Below are 11,516 nucleotides of genomic sequence, written 5' to 3' on the forward strand. Positions count from 1 at the left end.
TTGGATTCCTAACATAATATACGAATTGGATTCCTAACATAATATACGAATTGGATTCCTAACATAATATACGAATTGCAAAAAAAAATCAACAACATATCATACGAAATGGATGACGTAATTACACAATTGGATGACGTACTGTAGTACCTAAAAATGAGCACCACTTTCAAAGCTACTGTCTGAAACTATACAAAAGTTCTGGAGCATCACTTGAATGTTATGTGAGCTTTACTAACCCATTGATCAAAATGCTGTTCATTGTTGTTCTTGCCATTCTCCACCCCGACTCCTAATTGGTCAATGGTCACTGCGGGAATAGGAAAGATCGCAATTGCATACTCCTCAAGTCCTCTCTCCTTGCCTCCTTCTCAAAACCCATTGGAGGAGAAGGTCAGAGGGGAGGAACCTCTGGCATCCTCATCCAATGGGTTTTGAGAAGGAGACGAGGAGAGAAAAAAGAGGACGCACAATGCAATTGAGATATTCCCATTCTACTGCCAGAACAATAAACAGGTGCGCAGTTCTAAATGAACCACTAGATGGAGGCATTTACATACACTTTATCATGTTAAAACCACACATCTGTTAGAGAAGAAAGGGTTTACTCACTCAACCACAGAGTATCTTTGACTCAACTCAACATGTATAGCAGTTAGATAGTAATATTTCATTGAACTAGTAAATCTGGGACTTTTAAGATGAACTTACCAATATGACCAATAATGCTCCTCGTTGACATTACAGAGCAGTGCAGTCAGGAGCTGACAATGAACAATAGATGGAGATCATGGTGTTATCCAGTATTAATATGTTTCATTCAGTAAAGAGTTATTGATAACATAACACAGCCTGGGGAAATAATTATTCAAAAGATGAAGGATTGGGAATCTAGGAGAGGTCTAAATGTCACTGCATCATATTGGTTCTCATTGTTTTCTTAAATTAAATGGAACTTATACTACAACATACAATACATAAGAGAAAGTCATGACAAAAGTAACAGCTCTACATCATAGCTGTGATTTGTCAGTTGATAACTGTCAACATGATGTCTGTTGCCCTAGAACGATACATGAAGAGTGTCTACTACCCAGATGCAATTTCTCTATCTCCATCTCTCTCTCACACACACACACCTCCAGATGAATGATGGAGACCAGCGTGCTTCATTAAAAGCCTGCTGTTAGACAGACCGTGATTGCCAGCTGTGATTTCCACCTTCAATTGGATTTAACCTTTTAAAATGTACAGAGCCCATTTAATTTTAATCACAATTAAAATCAATTACATCACATTGTTGTTGTCTTGTCTGGTGTTGTTTTTCTCCTACTCTCTCTCTCTCTCTCTCTCTCTCTCTCTCTCTCAGTCTGTTCTGCATCTCTCTCAATATTACCGTATCCATTCCAACCCTACCTGGGGGTAAACCTGTCTGGTTAGATTGCAGGTGATCAGTGTTTGTAATCGGGTTTGGTCTCCTCTCCTGCAGAGATGTGGCTGGTCATTGGGGCTGTGGCTGGACCGAGCGGTCAGACAGATGAGAGGCCTCAGTGCTTGCCAGAGCCATAAAGAAAAGGTCACCCCTGACAGCAACAACAGGCTAATTGACACGCTGCAATTGAATGGCTTTTATTTATCTCACCAGGAAGGTAGGAGGAGTCAGATGGGCGCGTGTTCTCCTTTACGCTGACGGCTTAATAATACAGACAACAAACACTGAAAGATGAACTTATGTGTGTTTCACCCTTTTCATGCCTGGAGGTTCCCTCTAACAACATATGTGATGAGTGTCTCTCAATCAATCTAGATGGGTGCTATACACTGTAAGTAGTAGGACACTCCCTTGATTGTAAAGGACAGTGACCTAGTGTCTGAGTGTATACACGTGTTGATTCATGTGTTGATATTTCAGATGGAGCCTATGTGTGACATCTATGCCCCCCTACAGAGTCCTAGCTCTAGTACAAGTGTGGGTCAGCTTGCTCTTTGGTTGGAAAAGAGGATCCTTAATGGGGTGAAAGTGGCCAGAGAAGGTGGGAGACAGCTGGGAGAGGAAGGTTTGTTAGGTAGGCCAGTTATTGGTTTGCTACGAAACCAATAACTGGCCTACGGATATTGTTGCACTCACTTTGTGTAGGGGTCCTAGGCCTAGTTACATGGTCTGTAACCTGAATGAATGTGTGTATTTATGTGAGAAATCAGTGTATGCGCCTAGGTGTTGAAGATACATGTGCCCAGGTAGATGGCAACCTAAACTTGGTCCATGGCCAGCTCTGTCTATCTTGACCTCTTGATTGGCCAGTCAAAGCAGATGATTATTTGCTCACATGGTGAGAAAACATAAATATGTACAAAAGGGAAACTACAGGCATGCCCAAACTAAAGACTATACAACCAACAAAAGGCCTCCTGCCCACCAAACCAACCAGAAGCCTCACGGCTCTCCAAGCAGGCACTGGCTGATTACTGATTACACGTCTGATTACTGAGCACAGACACAGGTCGCCTTCCCCTGCTCAGACGATGCACCTATCAACCAATCGTTGCGTGCCACGTCATCAACTGTGCCAGTCGGGCACCAGATTACTACCACATATGATGTGGTTAGATGATACGTAAAATAGCTATGCTGGCGTTGTAAGATCTGGCATGTGTCAGCAACATCTGGGCAGAGGAAGGTGCCCACACTGTAAACACAAACCCATGTCCCCTTGTCAATCGATCTTATTGTTTGATTGATATAAAATTGAAGTTGATTTATAGGATATTCTGCTTGATTACTAGGGAATTTTTAATGTATTTGTTAGATTTGTACAATTTTATATTTTGGGGAAGTGGTAAATTAGGCTTTACACCGATTTATCAATCACTCTAACCATTTTCTCTGTGATGCCAAATAGCATTCCACACCAACCAATAAACCCTGCTTCAAATTAGTTACACAGCTGATCCTATTGTCACTACGAAAAGCTTTTGTGCATCTCTGATTGGTGATTAATTTGTATGTCTCATGTAAGCAGCTGAAACTGGATGAAAAGTCCTATTATTAATTGTCAATTGATCAAATGACAGTTGTAGGGAGTTTTTTTCTCACTATGTGGGTGGGTTCTGACTCAGTAAGACTTAACATTGCTGGGGTACTTAAATCTCTTCACATCTGTAGGTCACACGGAGAGGCTTATAGGCACAAAGGAAATTAACCAAAATACGAACCAGAGGATTTCTAAAAGAAGCTGAAGTGTATAGTAGAGTATGATGTTTGAGACAGGGTGTTTAGAGCCAACACACGCATCCTAAGGAGCCCCTCAGAAATCTCATTTGACCTGACTGCTAGTGCCATTCTCCTGGTATGATGATTACCCAGCCAGGCTACATAGATGCACATGGTAAAGTGCTGCCCTACATAAGGGATGTTCAGGGACACTAACAGGGCTCAAACCTGGTAATGACAGCTTGCACTAGGTCTCGTCCAGCACATTGTGTACTTCAGGGCCTAAATGATCAAATGTGCTCAGCGGGGAGTCAGTTCTTCAAAGTGAGGACATACAATTGAGAACATGTACAGACGCATCTATATAAAAATTAATCACACATAGACTACAGGTCAAAAGTTTGGACACACCTACTTTTTTACTATTTTCTACATTGCAGAATAGTAGTGAAGACATCAAATCTATGAAATAACACATTTGGAATCATGTAGTAACCAAAAAAAAGTGATGATGATCAATGATCAAATATATGCATGAGAACATTTTACAAATTATAATTCTATAAACAAGATTTTCAAACCCAACCCAACCACCCACTATTACTTTCCCACCCACATCCACATGAAAAAAATACTATAGTGTACTATGTTAGGAATACTATAAAAATATAAGAATACTAAGAATACTATAAAAATCACTATAGTGTTTTTGCAGACTTTATTGTGGTATTCGCTGTGGTGTTTTTGCGGACTGATACTGAAGTATTTAAAATAATTATATACTATAGTAATTACTGTAGTGCTTTTGTGGACTGTAGTATACTGTAGTATTTACTGTAGTGTTTTTGGGGACATAGAACTGTGTCTGTGTGTGTGTGTGGGGGGGGCTTTCTTCTTGAGGAAACCTACTGGAGAAATACTAAAAGAGCAAATTGTCTATAACTTGTAGGTATGTAGGACTGGGTTCTGAACGGAGAGTTCAGAGCTTCTGCTCTTTTCTATAACTTGTAGGTATGTAGGACTGGGTTCTGAACGGAGAGTTCAGAGCTTCTGCTCTTTTCTATAACTTGTAGGTATGTAGGACTGGGTTCTGAACGGAGAGTTCAGAGCTTCTGCTCTTTTCTATAACCTGTAGGTAGATAGGACTAGGTTCTGAACGGAGAGTTCAGAGCTTCTGCTCTTTTCTATAACTTGTAGGTAGGTAGGACTGGGTTCTGAGCGGAGAGTTCAGAGCTTCTGCTCTTTTCTATAACCTGTAGGTAGATAGGACTGGGTTCTGAACGGAGAGTTCAGAGCTTCTGCTCTTTTCTATAACTTGTAGGTAGGTAGGACTGGGTTCTGAACGGAGAGTTCAGAGCTTCTGCTCTTTTCTATAACCTGTAGGTAGATAGGACTAGGTTCTGAACGGAGAGTTCACAGCTTCTGCTCTTTTCTATAACCTGTAGGTAGATAGGACTGGGTTCTGAACGGAGAGTTCAGAGCTTCTGCTCTTTCCTATAACCTGTATGGAATATACAGTTGAAGTTGGAAGTTTACATACACCTTAGTCAAATAGATTTAAACTCAGTTTTTCACAATTCCTAACATTCCAAGTAAATATGCCCTGTCTTAGGTCAGTTGGGATCACCACTTTATTTTAAGAATGTGAAATGTCAGAATGATAGTAGAGAGAATTATTTATTTCAGCTTCGATTTCTTTCATCACATTCCCAGTGGGTCAGAAGTTACATACACTCAATTAGTATTTGGTAGCATTGCCTTTAAATGGTTTATCTTGGGTCAAATGTTTCAGGTAGCCTTCCACAAGCTTCCCACAATACATTGGGTGAATTTTGGCCCATTCCTCCTGACAGAGCTGGTGTAACTGAGACAGGTTTGTAGGATCCTTGCTCGCACACGCTTTTTCAGTTCTGCCCACAAATTTTATATAGGGTTGAGGTCAGGGCTTTGTGATGGCCACTCCAACACCTTGACTTTGTTGTCTTTAAGCCAATTTGCCACAACTTTGGAAGTATGCTTGGGGTCATGGTCCATTTTGAAGACCCATGTTGCTTCAATATATCCACCTAATTTTCCATCCTCATGATTCCATCTATTTTGTGAAGTGCACCAGTCCTTCCTGCAGCAAAGCACCCCCACAACATGATGCTGCCACCCCAGTGCTTCACGGTTGGGATGGTGTTCTTCGGCTTGCAAGCCTCCCCCTTTTTCCTCCAAACATAACAATGGTCATTATGGCCAAACAGTTCTACTTTTGTTTCATCAGACCAGAGGATATTTCACCAAAAAGTACCATCTTTGTCCCCATGTGCAGTTGCAAACCGTAGTCTGGCTTTTTTTATGGTGGTTTTGGAGCAGTGGCTTCTTCTTTGCTGAGCGGGAAGTGTTTTACTGTGGATATAGATACTTTTGTACCTGTTTCCTCCAGCATCGTCACAAGGTCCTTTGCTGTTGTTCTAGGATTGATTTGCACTTTTCGCACCAAAGTACGTTCATCTCTAGGAGACAGAACACGTCTCCTCCTGAGTGGTATGATGGCTGTGTGGTCCCATGGTGTTTATACTTGCGTACTATTGTTCGTACAGATGAACGTGCTACTTTCAGGTGTTTGTAAATTGCTCCCAATGATGAACCAGACTTGTCTACATTTTTTGTTGTTGCTGATTTCTTTAGATTTTCCCATGATGTCAAGGAAAGATGCACTGAGTTTGAAGGTAGGCCTTGAAATACATCCACAGGTACACCTCCAATTGACGTCAATTAGCCTATCAGAAGCTTCTAAAGCCATGACACAATTTTCTGGAATTTTCCAAGCTGTTTAAAGGCATAGTCAACTAAGTGTATGTAAACTTCTGACCCACTGGAATTGTGATACAGTGAATTATAAGTGAAATAATCTGCCTGTCAACAATTGTTGGAAAAATGACTTGTGTCATGCACAAAGTAGATGTCCTAACCGACTTGTCAAAATTATAGTTTGTTAACCATACATTTGTAGAGTGGTTGAAAAACGAGTTTTAATGACTCCAACATAAGTGTATGTAAACTTCCGACTTCAACTGTACTTGGCTTGTAGGTTTCTCACAAATTGAGATATGGTGAGAGGAATGGGCAGGGTAAATGCAAATTAAATACTGTAGTATTTAATCTAGTAATTCAAAATGTGTTTTTTAAATGTTTTATTTTACCTTTATTTATAGAGGTTTTTTTCTCATTGAGATAATATCACTTTTCCAAGAGAGACCTGGTCCAATAGCAGCAGAGGGAACAACGTTTCAGACTAAACAACTTACATACACTAACACAACATTAAACACAACTATAAACACAACTTACATACACTAACACAACATTAAACACAACTATAAACACACAAAGTACAACAAACATTTTACATTTAAAAACACAAACATCTTGACTAAAAACAGCTGGCCTAAAAACAATTACATTCTTCTATGATATACAGTATACATTGATCAAGTGTTTAAACTCCACCAACGAAACTGGATCATCACATTTTAAAATGTTCAGGAGAGAGTTCCAGGACCACGGTGCTAAGTAACTAAAACTATTTCTACCATGACCTGTTCTAATTTTTGGCACTGTTAGAAGCAAATCAGAATGGGATTGTAATTGATATTTATTTACTGACCTGACTAAAAAAGTACAGAGATAAAATGGCATTTTAGCCAATATGGCCTTGTAAATCAGTGTATACCAGTGTTTAAGCCTACGCAAGGTCAATGACGACCAGCCAACAGCGCTGTAGACATCACAATGATGTGTTAGACGTTTCTGATTGGTAATGAACCTGAGGGCTGCAGGATACACTGAATCAAGTGCTCTCAGGGTAGAGGCTGAGGCCTGCATATATATATATATATAACATCACTAAAATATAAAAACCGACAGTAATGTGCATCGTACCAGCTCCTTCCTGGCCTCAAAAGAAAAACAAGCCTTATGCCTGTAATAAAATCATTTTTTCAGCTTGAGCTTCCTTATCAAGTTCTCTACATGCACTGTGAAGCTCGGCTTATCATCAACCCACACACCCAAATATGTGTACACTTTAACTTGCTCAATAGTATGTCCAGCTAATGTAGCAATGACATGATTTTTAACATGCCTGGCATTTGAAAATACCATGCATTTTGTTTTGCCTGAATTTAGAATCAGCTTTAAATCACACAGATTCTGTTGCATGATGTTAAATGCTATTTGGGCATTTTCACAAGCTAAATATAAACTACTACCACTTGAATAAAGAACAGTATCATATGCATACAAATGAACATCTGCTGTTTCAATAAGATCCCCAATGTTGTTGATATACAAAATGAACAACAGTGGGCCCAAAATAGAACCTTGCAGAATACCTGAGCATGCCTCTGTGGACTCAGATTTACAACCATCCGCCATTACACATTGTGTACGATTTGATAGGTAATTTATAAACCAATCTAGAGCATGACCAGTAATTCCATAACATTTTAACCTTGGCACTAACACAGCATGGTCCACGGTGTGTCAAAAGCCTTCGACAAATCAATAAAAACAGACACACAATGTAACTTCTTATCAAGAGCACAGTTGATGTCATTTAAAACCTTCAATGTTGCTGAAACAGTGCTGTGGCCAGACCTAAAACCTGATTGCATTCCATTTAAGATGTTGTTTTCTTGGAAGTAGGTCTTTAGCTGCCTACTAACTAAGGAATCCAGTACATTTGACAGTATAGACAATTTTGATATGGGTCGATAGTTGTCAATGGGCAGTACAAAAGCAGATTTCCATAACTTGGGAATTTCCTTAACATCAAGCAGGTTAAAAATACATGTTAAGGGGGAGCAATGATGTCTGCAGCTAGGTGTAGGAGGCAGGGGCCTAGTTCATCAGGGCCAGGGGATTACATTTTTTATTTTTATTTCAGGGCTTTACACACTTCTGAAACAGAGAAGGATGAAAAGGAGAACCTGGTGAAGGAGTGTACAGGGGTGTCAGGTAAATTCATAGGGGGCTCAATTATACCTTTGCGGACTATAGTGTTTTTACAGACATTTCTGTAGTATTTAATACAATGTTTTGGGGGATAATACTGTATTATTTACTATAGTATTCTACAGTATACTGCAAAATTCTATACTAAGTTGTTCACATGATCGAGGGATATTAGTGTGTAGTATAGTATTCTACATTATACTACAGTTTACTACATAATTCTATAGTAAGTACTGTAGAATTCCATAGCAAACTTTAGTATTTTTTTAATGTGGGCTAAATCTATAAAGAAACAAGTGCTGAAGCCTAAGTTCATATCACAAGTGCATGGAAATCAACTTGAATGCCATATCACTTTGGAAATGCATTCAGTACAATATGAGACATAAGAACATGGTACTTAAGAAACCGCTCATTTCATTTAATCTCAAAAACATATTGAAAACACTCTAAAGTAAAGTGACCTACTCATCCTAGCTCAAACAACATTTCTCCACTCTCTTGCCTGAGTCACTTGGACTGAGCCTGAATGGCCAGGCAGAGGTGGACCTGCCTCTGCTCTTTCCAGGGTTAAGAGATGGGGTGGTTCTCCGATGGCAGGGCAGGCCTTGAAGATGGAGAGCGGTGTGGACAGAGAGCATAGGGGTCCCTGGCTGGCTGTGGTTCTAGAGGAGGCTGCAGCCTTTCTGGACTGTTGTGAGAGACATTTCACGTCTCATCAACCTCATCTGATCTGAGATCAGGATCTAGCTGGCCCATGGAGAGAAGAGGCCCCGGGGCAGAGGGAAGACGGAGGGAAGGAAGAGAGGGAGAGGAAGGGAAGGAGACAGACAGACAGACAGACAGAAATGCAGAAAAACAGGCATGGAGGCAGGCAGACAGGCATGTAGGAAGGGATGGGGCCTGGTAGGGATGATTGATAGAGGCCAGAAGGGAGGGAAGTGATTGCTTTGCCGTGAGCAGTTAGAATGGGATTCAGAAATAAGGGTAAGGCAGCAGTAAATGCCGGCCTGGGTGTTGGTAGACCTAGGTCACTAGGATCTGCATCTAAAAGGAAGGGACGCTTCCTTATGACAGAAGGATGGTGCTCCATGTCATGTGGGTTGGTGTCAGAGGTTATCAGAACTGCTGCGGTTTTGGAGGACAAATATGCCCCTGTCGAGACAACCAGAGCACCGTAGATCTGATCTAGGCCATCATGGCAATCCATCTCCAGTCACAGGTCATCGTCTAGGACGACAGCCAGGCACAACGCTGGACAGCCTATCGATCTCCAGTCACAGGTCATGGTCTAGGACGACAGCCAGGCACAACGCTGGACAGCCTATCCATCTCCAGTCACAGGTCATCGTCTAGGACGACAGCCAGGCACAACGCTTGACAGCCAATCCATCTCCAGTCACAGGTCATCGTCTAGGACGACAGCCAGGCACAACGCTGGACAGCCTATCCATCTCCAGTCACAGGTCATCGTCTAGGACGACAGCCAGGCACAACGCTGGACAGCCTATCCATCTCCAGTCACAGGTCATGGTCTACGCTGGGATCGACAGCCAGGCACAACGCTGGACAGCCTATCCATCTCCAGTCACAGGTCACGCTGGACAGCCTATCCATCTCTCACAGGTCAGTCACAACGCTGGACAGCCTATCCATCTCCAGTCACGCTGGGTCATCCATCTAGGACGACAGCCAGGCACAACGCTGGACAGCCTATCCATCTCCAGGCACAACGCTGGACAGCCTATCCATCTCCAGTCACAACGCTGGACAGCCTATCCATCTCCAGTCACAACGCTGGACAGCCTATCCATCTCCAGGCACAACGCTGGACAGCCTATCCATCTCCAGGCACAACGCTGGACAGCCTATCCATCTCCAGTCACAACGCTGGACAGCCTATCCATCTCCAGTCACAACGCTGGACAGCCTATCCATCTCCAGGCACAACGCTGGACAGCCTATCCATCTCCAGTCACAACGCTGGACAGCCTATCCATCTCCAGTCACAGGTCATGGTCTAGGACGACAGCCAGGCACAACGCTGGACAGCCTATCCATCTCCAGTCACAGGTCATCGTCTAGGACGACAGCCAGGCACAACGCTGGACAGCCTATCCATCTCCAGTCACAGGTCATCGTCTAGGACGACAGCCAGGCACAACGCTGGACAGCCTATCCATCTCCAGTCACAGGTCATCGTCTAGGACGACAGCCAGGCACAACGCTGGACAGCCTATCCATCTCCAGTCACAGGTCATGGTCTAGGACGACAGCCAGGCACAACGCTGGACAGCCTATCCATCTCCAGTCACAGGTCATCGTCTAGGACGACAGCCAGGCACAACGCTGGACAGCCTATCCATCTCCAGTCACAGGTCATGGTCTAGGACGACAGCCAGGCACAACGCTGGACAGCCTATCCATCTCCAGTCACAACGCTGGACAGCCTATCCATCTCCAGTCACAGGTCATCGTCTAGGACGACAGCCAGGCACAACGCTGGACAGCCTATCCATCTCCAGTCACAGGTCATCGTCTCGGACGACAGCCAGGCACAACGCTGGACAGCCTATCCATCTCCAGTCACAGGTCATCGTCTAGGACGACAGCCAGGCACAACGCTGGACAGCCTATCCATCTCCAGTCACAGGTCATCGTTTAGGACGACAGCCAGGCACAACGCTGGACAGCCTATCCATCTCCAGTCACAGGTCATCGTCTAGGACGACAGCCAGGCACAACGCTGGACAGCCATCCATCTCCAGTCGAAGTGGCAGGCACAACGCTGGACAGCCTATCCATCTCCAGGAAATCTCCAGTCACAGGTCATCGTTTAGGACGACAGCCAGGCACAACGCTGGACAGCCTATCCATCTCCAGTCACAGGTCATCGTCTAGGACGACAGCCAGGCACAACGCTGGACAGCCAATCCTTCGAAGTGGCCGGAAATCTTTCCTGAGACGTCACTCCAACTGTTGCTTAATACTCGCCTGAACAGATTTGTTTCACAAGTTTGTATTCCCGGCTATCCTATTAATACATTGATATCAATGGAAGATGTGTATGGAAAATTCACATTATGTATGTTAAGATTCAGTCCTTGGTTAGTGCATGTTTTTCTATTGCCATTTATTCTTTAACATGAATAGTCCTTCAAATTAATTAAAACATGAACTTTAGACAGATGTTGTAGGTATTGTTTGCCATCTGTTTGACCTGGGTTCACCTATTCAAATGTAGCCTACCTTCACAACTCTGTTAAATGGGAGGAAATAAATCCAAGATGCCAGAGGAAAACAC

The 11,516-nt window shown here is 42.9% G+C and overlaps 1 long non-coding RNA gene and 1 other non-coding gene across 3 annotated transcripts; one reads left to right on the forward strand and one right to left on the reverse strand.

The window, feature by feature from the left end:
• Positions 1-4,093: 4,093 nt before the first annotated feature.
• Positions 4,094-4,148, reverse strand: LOC118394341 (U7 small nuclear RNA). The gene has a single exon (XR_004827757.1). It is a non-coding gene; the product is annotated as a U7 small nuclear RNA (small nuclear RNA).
• A 6,092-nt stretch (positions 4,149-10,240) lies between these two features.
• On the forward strand, positions 10,241-10,900 carry LOC127927287 (uncharacterized). Of its 2 annotated transcripts, none has more exons than XR_008126813.1 (3): positions 10,241-10,468; positions 10,683-10,743; positions 10,805-10,900. It is a non-coding gene; the product is annotated as an uncharacterized LOC127927287 (long non-coding RNA). The 2 variants fall into 2 exon arrangements; XR_008126814.1 differs by lacking the exon at positions 10,241-10,468 and adding an exon at positions 10,485-10,590.
• The last annotated feature ends 616 nt before the right edge of the window (positions 10,901-11,516 follow it).

Source organism: Oncorhynchus keta, unplaced genomic scaffold, assembly GCF_023373465.1.
Source record: "Oncorhynchus keta strain PuntledgeMale-10-30-2019 unplaced genomic scaffold, Oket_V2 Un_scaffold_1109_pilon_pilon, whole genome shotgun sequence".
Classification (NCBI taxonomy): domain Eukaryota; kingdom Metazoa; phylum Chordata; class Actinopteri; order Salmoniformes; family Salmonidae; genus Oncorhynchus; species Oncorhynchus keta.